A 9,869-nucleotide genomic window follows, 5' to 3' on the forward strand; every position below is an offset into this window, starting at 1 on the left:
AGAAAGGGTAGGAGTTTATGGGTGGAGGTTTGATACCCAATTAAACTCTTGATTTTCTTCCTCTGTCTCCTGATTTCCTTCTCAAAATCGTGTACCACAAATATAATCACACTCAAACATCTCAAAGTAGCAAAAATTACTCCACAAATAATTAATCACACATACCAATTATATTAATCATATACACGGTAATTTCCAATCAAAACAAACAAATTTTGGAAACTAACAAAATTAACACATATATGCCAAATTAATATTTAGAAACAACTTTATATAAATTTTACATGCAAATCAGATTCTAAAAATTTTAGAAACTAACAAAAAGTATTTTTAGTTCATATTTCTAAAATATTTTAATGCAAATTATATCACATAAATCACATTTTGCACGTAACACGTATATAATGCAATAAACACATTAAATTAGATTTTTAAAGCAAATTGTTCATGCAAACAAATTATTTAAATTATAAAAACATGAACAAAAATTCGCAGACTGATTAACACATTGAAACATGCAATTTTAAACAAATAATCAAATAAATTGCGAATTGCACATTTCATCAAATTAATTTGCATGGCATATGATTTCACGTTAAATAACACATGCAAATACACAATTAAATTCCTAACACATATTGTAATTTGATCACATAAAAATTTTTGAATAAAAACATGCATAAACACATAAAACAGTTTATTCACATAAAACAATTTATTTTGAGCACAAGTATCTAACTAAATTGAGAGATTAAGTCCAGTGATACTTAGCTCATTTCGATCATTCCCAACTCGTGCCTTAAGGTAGAAAATATCGTTTTGCATAAAGGCTTCGTGAGAATATCAGCAACTTGGTTTTCCGTAGGGATATATTCGATCTTTAGATTCTTCTTTTCAACGTGATCCCTTATGAAGTGATGTCGAATGTCGATATGTTTGGTTCTTGAGTGAAGCACCGGATTGTGAGTGATAGCGATTGCACTAGTATTATCACAATAAATACTAACGTCATCACAATTAACTCCGTAATCCTTCAATTGTTGGTTCATCCATAAAATTTGCGCACAACAACTTCCTGCAGCAATATATTCGGCCTCGGCGGTACTAGTTGCAAAAGAATTTTGCTTTTTGCTGAACCAAGAAACAAGCCTTCCCCCCAAGAACTGGAATGTCCTGGAAGTGCTTTTTCTGTCTATTTTGCAACCTGCAAAATCCGCATCTGAAAAACCCGTTAGAGTAAAATCAGTACCTCCCGTTAGAGTAAAATCAGCAACCTGCTTTTTCTTTGTTGCGGTGTGGTGGCTTTCTTTTGGATTTGCTTGGAATCTTGCACACACTCCCACAGCATAAGAAATGTCCGGCCTGCTTGTAGTAAGATATAGAAGAGAACCAATCATTCCTCTATATTTTGTTTGATCGACATCCTTTCCATCTTCATCTTTGTCTAGCCTTATTGATGTGCTCATTGGAATTTTGATCGATGATTTTCCATCAAGGCCAAACTTCTTTATCAAGTCGCGGGTGTACTTTGCTTGATTGATGAATACTCCTTCTTTCAGTTGTTTGACTTGTAAGCCCAAGAAGTAATTCAATTCACCCATCATACTCATTTCGAATTTATTCTGCATAAGCTTCGAAAATTTCTCACACAAAGAATTGTTAGTGCTTCCAAAAATAATATCATCAACATATATTTGCACTAATAAAATATGATCACCATCTTGAATTCTAAAAAGATTTTTGTCAACAAGGCCTTTTGTGAATCCACAGCTTATCAAGAACATTGACAGAGTATCATACCAAGCTCTAGGTGCTTGTTTCAACCCATACAATGCCTTTTTAAGTTTGTAAACTTTATCACCTTCGCCTTTTACCTCAAAACCTGGGGGTTGTTTGACATAAACTTCTTCTTCAAGTAGACCATTCAAGAATGCGCTTTTCACGTCCATTTGATAAACGGTGAAATCTTTGTGTGCGGCGTAGGCTAGGAAAATTCTGATTGCTTCAAGTCGAGCTACCGGTGCAAAAGTTTCATCAAAATCTATTCCTTCTTCTTGAGAGTATCCTTTTGCAACGAGCCTTGCTTTATTCCTAACAATCACGCCTTCTTTGTTTGCTTTGTTCCGGAAGACCCATTTGGTTCCTACAACATTGTGGTTCGCCGGTCTTGGAACAAGTTCCCAAACATCATTTCTTCTTAATTGATCGAGCTCTTCTTGCATAGCATTTATCCAATCCGGATCATTAAGAGCTTCGTCAACTTCTTTTGGTTCAATTTGAGATAGATAACACGTAAACAATGCTTTCATGGTAGATGATCTTGTTTTCACACCTTCATTGATATTCCCAATAATTAATTCTGGAGGGTGATTTTTGAGCCATCTTAAATCTGGTTGAAATGGGTGCATGGTACTAGGTGGATCCATTTGTTGTGAACTGGTAGAGTTGGTTCGAATTTCCACATTTAATTCTTCTTGAAATTGACCACCAACTTCATCAGTAACTTGATCACTAATTGGATTACCAACTTCAACCCGTACTGCATCTCCATTCTCACGTGAGGCATCACCACCAAAATTATTATGAAAAGAATTTCCAACTTCTTCTGGATGAGTGATGGGATTTTCTAGAGAATTAATTTCTAACTCATCCATTCCCTGCAAAACATCATCTTCACATGTATCATTAGTATCACCAAAATCAATATGACACTTGTTACCATTTTGTTCGAATTCTTCGCCCAGAGCATCATTTTTGATCTGTGATTTTTCATCAAATACCACGTGTATATATTCTTCAACCACCATTGATCTTTTATTCAAAACACTGAACACCTTGCTAGTTGCTGAATATCCTAGAAAAATTCATTCATCTGCACGCTCATCAAAAGCTTTTAGATGCAATTTATCATTAATATGAATAAAACATTTGCATCCAAAAAATATGAAAATAACCAATATTTGGTTTTCTCCCTTTATAAAGCTCATATGGCATCTTCTTATACTGCTTATGCATCATGCTTCGATTTTACGTGTAGCAAGCAGTGTTGATAGCTTCCACCCAATAGCGTTTCGGGAGACCGGCAACACTAATCATAACTCGTGCGGCTTCTTTGAGCGTCCGGTTTCTTCTTTCGGCAACAGCGTTTTGTTGCGGTGTTCTTGCGGCAGATAATTGATGAAAAATTCCATGTGAATTGCAAAAAGCTTGTATAACTCCATTCACGAACTCGGTTCCACGATCCGTTCGTATTTTTGATATTTGCAATTCTTTCTCATTTTGTAGTTGCTTCAACAGCTTCGGTAGAACTTGCTCAACTTCATTTTTCTTCTTGAGAAACATGGTCCAAGTGTACCTGGAAAAATCATCAACAAAAACGAGAGAATATTTCTGACCACTTACACTTATTGGATCAACCGGTCCAAATAAGTCCATGTGTAGTAAGCTTAGCGGTCTTGACGTTGACTAGTGTGTCTTTGATTTGAATGATGATTTGATTTGCTTTCCGCGTTGGCATGCATCACACACTTGGTCCTTCTTGAAGATAATGTCTGGCAAGCCTTCTACTAGATTCTTCTTCGCAAGCTAATTGATAGTCTTGAAGTTTAAGTGATTGAGCTTTCTGTGCCATTCCCAATTAGCTTCATTCGAATTTCTGGCCATTAAGCACACTGAATTTTTGCTTGTACTCCAATCAACAACATACATGTTCTTTCGCCTTTTTCCAGAGAGTACCACATCATTTGTGAGCTCATTTTTTATTAGGCAATTATCTTTAGAAAATTCTACAAGATAGCCTTTATCACAAAATTGACTAGTGCTCAACAAATTGAATTTTAAGCCTTCAACGAAAGAGACATCTTCAATCTTTAATCCATTTTTCTTGATCGTGTCAACTCCTTTTGTGATTCCATAATTTTGATTTCGTCCGAATATAACTTTTGGTCCATCGATTTCTTTGAAATTCACTAGATATGATTTATTTCTAGTCATGTGGCGCGAGCAACCACTATCGATGTACCAAACATCCTACAAAAAAGATTAATTAACTTTAGGTACCCATACTTGCTTGGGTCCTTTACTGTTAGTGATTTTAGGTAACCAAACCCTCCTTGATCTTATTGAATTAAGATGAGGCAATTTGTAACCATTAGAGATACGATAATCATAACTCACATTAGAAAAGATTTTTGGCGCCGAGTTTTGAGAAACATTTTTATACTTTGGCACCTGGGAAGAGAATCGTTGCTTTGGTCTATAAAAAGCATTACATCTATTACACAACCAATCCTTTTGAGTGGGATAAAATCTCCCAACTCTATTTCTAGAAAAGCTTCCCTCTTTTCTATGAAATCTTTTTGCACTTGACTCTTTGGCATATCTTTGCTTGAAGAATTTTTGTTGCTTTGCCGTAGTATAGTCTTGTTTCGGCCTTTCAACATTCAACTTTGCTTTTTCATGATAGCGAAGTCCTTGTCTCCTCGTGATATTCTGACTTTTAACAAATTTTACCACTTGAACTTTATTATTTAAAGTAGTAGTAGAATTAGTCAGATTTTGAGGGGTTTGAGAACATGTGGGTCATAACTGATTCCGGTTCTATCTCATGATGGCTTTTGCATGCTCACCATTTTATCTATAATTTTAGACGAATTAGTGAACGTAGCAATAGTTGCCCGAAGGTTATGTTCTCTAACCTCTCTTGCTTTACACTCTTCTTGAAGATGAATATTTTCATTCTTCAACTTACTCACTTCAAGTAAAGCATCATGCAATTTTTTATTCATTTCTTCTTTTTCAAGAATTAGAATATTATTGTGCTCCTTGAGTTGAGGATGAGTGAGCATAATCTCTTGACATTCTTGCATTAGACTGCCAATAGATTCACGAGAAAAAGAAGAATTAAATGGATTGGATGTTACCTCTTCTTCCTCTGCTTCAAGAGCCATAAGACAATCTTCACTTGTACTCAACTCAATTGACTTGCATATTAGCGTCGTATCATCATCCGAACATGAACTTTCATTGCTTGATGATGAATCCTCCAAATCATCATTTTCGTTTGGTTTGTTGCTAACGAGAGCTTTTCTTTTTTCGCGCTTGAACCTTTTGCTTTCGGATTTGTTCGGCGTAGATTCAACATTTTTGCCTTGATGCTTGGTAACGATCGGATACAGACAATTTATTTTAAAATGTCCGGGTTTGCGGTAATTGTAGCACAAATCCTTATTTTCTTCGACTTTTTCTTCTTGTGATATGCGTGAGACGAATTTTCCATGAGCAGAATTTTTGTTGTCTCCTTTTCACATAAACTTTCTAAACTTTTTAACAAAAAGAGCAAACTGTTTGTCAGTCATAAAATCAACATTATTTTCTACTGAACTGGAGGTTGACGGTTGTTCGGCCATTAGAGCAGAATTTCGAGCTTCATGAACATCATCATCTTTGGCCTTCATTTCGAACTCATATGCTTTTAGATCACTAAATAATTTGTCTGTTGACAACATTCTTAGATCTAGGTGATCGCGCATAACCGTAACCTTCATATCCCATGGAGATGGTAAGCCTCGTAGGATTTTGAGATTAATTTCTTTTTGGCTAATATTTTTGCCAAGATCACTAATCTCTCCAAGAACTTTGATCATTCGAGCTTCCACGTCTGCAACACTTTCATTTGAGAGAATTTTGAAATCTTCAAACTTCTTCATGGCGATTGTAAGCTTATTGTCTTTTTCTTGTTCATCTCCTTCGCCAATCTTGATGAGAGTTTCCCATATTTCTTTAGCAGTAGCACACTTTCGGATCTTCAGAAATATTGTATCATCAACGGCTTTGAATAGAATATCCTTGGCAATGTTGTCAAGATTATTCCGCGTTCTATCATCCGATGTCCATTCCGGTTTAGGCTATTGTACGTACTATGGAGCATCCGGGGATATAACAAACGCCGTATTGACTTTTAATATTTCGATAGACCCAGTGAAAATAACTTCCCACATTTCATCGTGTAAAGCCGATAAGTGTACCTGCATACGAACTTTCCAATCATCAAATTTATCAAGTGAGAATAATAGATTTTGAGCTAAATCTTTCTTCATCATCATCACGAGAGATATGAAAGATTAATCCAATCACACACTTTGTAGAATAGATCTGTCTAGCAGTCAGAAACGGTTGACCCAGTTAGGCACGTGCTTAGATAGCAAATTGGCCTAAATAGACAGCCTGCTCTGATACCAATTGTTGGTCCCAAAAGAGGTAAGGTGAAAGTCTAGAGGGGGGGGGGTGAATAGACTTTCAAACTTTTTCGCACAGCACAACAATTGCTAAGCCAGAGATAAACCAAAACTCTTAACTAGATTGTTAGAGTATGGTGCACAGCGGAATTAAATAAAGATAAAGTGTGTGTGAGATTGTGTGAGCAGTATATCTCGTGTAGAGCAATTATGTAAAGAGCAGTAAGTAAAGAAAGCAGTAAAGAACACAAGACAATTATAGTGGTTCGCGAGGTGGTGTAATCCTCCTACTACACTTGCTCTTATCTCCAAGAGAAATTCACTATATCTAACACTTCTTGGTTCCAAGATACAATGAATTTCCATGATCTAGTGCTTTGATCACAAATCCCGCACTAATCACGCCCAGTGACACCACACTGCTGCTTCGGGTTTCACGTCGCCGCGCTACTATCCCAGGATTTCACGACTCCGCGTTACTTTGACCCGTCTTCCACACTCCGGTAGAAACGTATCCCGTGATCTAGTGCTTTGATCACAAAGCACGCACTAATCACGCCCAGTGCCTCCGACACTGCTGCTTCGGATCTCACAGCTCCGTGTGACAATCTAGGATTTCACAGCTCCGTGCTACATTCCTCCCTTCTCTTGTTTTGCTCCAAAACAAGTGTTGTGTTGCTTCCAACTTCGAGACTCTGTAGTTGATCTTCAATGATGCGCAGGTTTCTTTGATGAAGATAAACACTCTGGAATGATGTAACACCCCAGATTTTCGAAACTTTTGAAACTTATATAAAGAAGGTAAAATCTCATTAAATCCCAAAACATAATATAAAGAGTACGGGGTGCTATGCCACACCTGAGCTACAGAACTCGGGTGCACAGGCTAACTAACTAATATCCTCAACAAAGTAAATGCATAAACATAACACGCAGGCCGAAAGGGAAACTATCTACTTCTACGCTCCACGGTTCTAGCGCGCTCCAGTGTCTACTCTTCTGTGCCTGAAAGCCAAATATATCTGTTCAGCGAGAGATGCTAGTAACCCACTCCAACGCGTTGAAATACAATATATATAGATATATACATAGATATACGAAAAACCATTTCGAAGCATGAAGATATATCCTAAGAGACTCTAGCTTTCAAAACAGGGAATAGACTCGACAGATAGGGATAAGCACAACCAACAGTCATAAGCATATACAATTCACAAGCGTAGGGAACAGATTCGACAGATAGTGATAAGCACAATCAATAGTCATAACCAAGCGTGTACAGTTTACTAGCATGTATCCTATGGTCACGTTTACATAACAATCATAACAGCAAACCATCCATAACTCATCACATAGCACACTTTATTGGCGCCACAGGACCAATCGCATGCCCATACATGAGGGTCAGCGCATATAGCTCTGACACGGCACCGCAGCACCCTGTCCCGTATCGCAACACGGAGGGGTCGATCGCAACCGACCGATGAACCGCAACTCATCATAATGTTTGATCGCAACCAAACAGTGGACCGCTGCCCAAGAGTAGTCATCTAACCGCAGCCAGGAATATGAACCGCAGCTCATGTAAAACGTTTTATCGCAACCAAATGGTGGACCGCAGCCCGAGAGAGTGTAAATCTGACCGCAGCCAGCTTCTGAACTGCAGCTCAGGAATAACCAATTCGATCGCAACCGAATTGGGGTATCATGCACACATAACACATAACAAGTACATGCAACCCACATTGACACATTGGGAAGGGGGAGAAATCGTATAACGAAACCTATGCGTGATCATCCACATACTAAGAATATTCCTAAGGGGTTCATACTTCTTACACCTAGGCCAACGAGATACCAATTCAACTAGCATGCAATATATAAGACTTATTCCACCTACGAATGGTACCCGAACATCAAACTAGACTTAGGCACGATAGACGGAGTCCGTTGGGACACCACGGGGGTCGGGGGAACATCAAACGGGGAAGCCGGAATCCTAAAGTGGGGTAAAATCCAGCGGGTAGCCGGTGGGTGAGGGGTCACCCGCCGGCTGCCCGCTGCCGGCTACTTCAAAGTTGGCCCCGGGTAGGTGGCGGGTCCCCTACCCCCACCTACCCCCCACTGACTCTTTCATCACAAAACGCCCCGGGAACCTGAGTGGAACCCAGAACCATGCTTAGACACTTTCAAACGCAATTGATAACAACACGTAGACAATTAACGGGTCAAAAGCAGGAAACATACGGCACATATCCTATCATGCATTTCTAAACATAATTAATACCCGAACAAGCGAATTCCCACCCAATACATCAAGAATAACAACATACGAATTTCATGACACAGCCTAGGGCTCTAGACACATCAAATTTAATAAGAACACGATTCCTCTTTAAACATCAAGAACAATCAAGAATGGCACATAATCATCAAGAAACTAGGTTCCATCAAGAATTACACAATCATCAAGAATCCCTTTTCATCAACAAGATTATCAAGATCGCCCATGGAATCATAACGCCAATCGTCAAGAACAATATAACGAATCATCAATACACAAGAATATGGGGAAATCCTAAGAGGGGAATCATAGCTATGAAAATAGGTTTTGTTGAGACATGGGTTACCTCTTAGCCTTAATTAATTCCTTGGCTATGAAGGGTCTTTCTTTAAGCTTTCTTCTTTCTTGATTTCTTCTAAGGGAATTCTTGGAACTTCTTGTGTGGTGAGAGATTATTGTGGTGGGGGTTCTAGGTGCCTCCTATGTCCCCTATTTATATATCTAAGAGTCCTAATTAGGGCCCAAATACTATAGGCTTGCTAACTCTATTCCTTTTAGGACTAGGGGTTGGGTTTAGAGAAGAGGGTCCATGGACTATGGTGGGCCTTTTCCAATTTAATTATTGTAATTTAATTCTTTCTTTAGATAATTGGTTAAATGATTAATTGGTTTTAGGGGTCGTAACACGGGGTGTTACAAATGATTTTCTTGATAGCTCTGAGCGTTTTCTCTCTTTAAGTGTATCAAGTAAAGCACTTGATTTTTATGCTCTGTTTTGCTCTGTTTAAGAACTCTCTGAATATTTTCTTTGAAGCTCTCTTAGTTCTTTTTCTTTTCTCACTTCTCACATGAAGATTTTTGGTATGCTCTGTACCAAATGAGATTTTTGCTCTATTGCTCTTTTAGCTCTTTTTTTCGTTTGTTCCCCTTGCATCTTCAAGTCTTCATATCTTCATCATTTTATAGCTGGTAATGAGGATCTGCCCGTTGGAAAGAGACGATCTCATTTTTGAAATATTGTATCTTTTGTCAGAGATCTTATCTTATCTTCTGCAAAGATGTCATAAAGGATAAGCTAGCCATTTGAGAGCTTGAACTTCATATGAATGGTTTCCCAAACTTCATCTGATATTCCTCTGGTTTTACGTTGAGTGGAAATATCTGGGTGTAGAACGGCTTCTCTGATTAGCTCTGAAGTGGTCCTTGTATCTTTGGGATTTAAAAATATTCTTCAATTTAATCCCATACTAGTTAAACTAGTATTTTTCCTTGTGAGAATATTTTCACTGTAAGTTCATCTTCATCTTCTTCATTCTCACGTCTGGGTGTTCTCAGACTTCAAACTGGCT

This window comes from Ipomoea nil, unplaced genomic scaffold (genome assembly GCF_001879475.1).
Source record: "Ipomoea nil cultivar Tokyo-kokei standard unplaced genomic scaffold, Asagao_1.1 scaffold0755, whole genome shotgun sequence".
NCBI lineage: Eukaryota > Viridiplantae > Streptophyta > Magnoliopsida > Solanales > Convolvulaceae > Ipomoea > Ipomoea nil.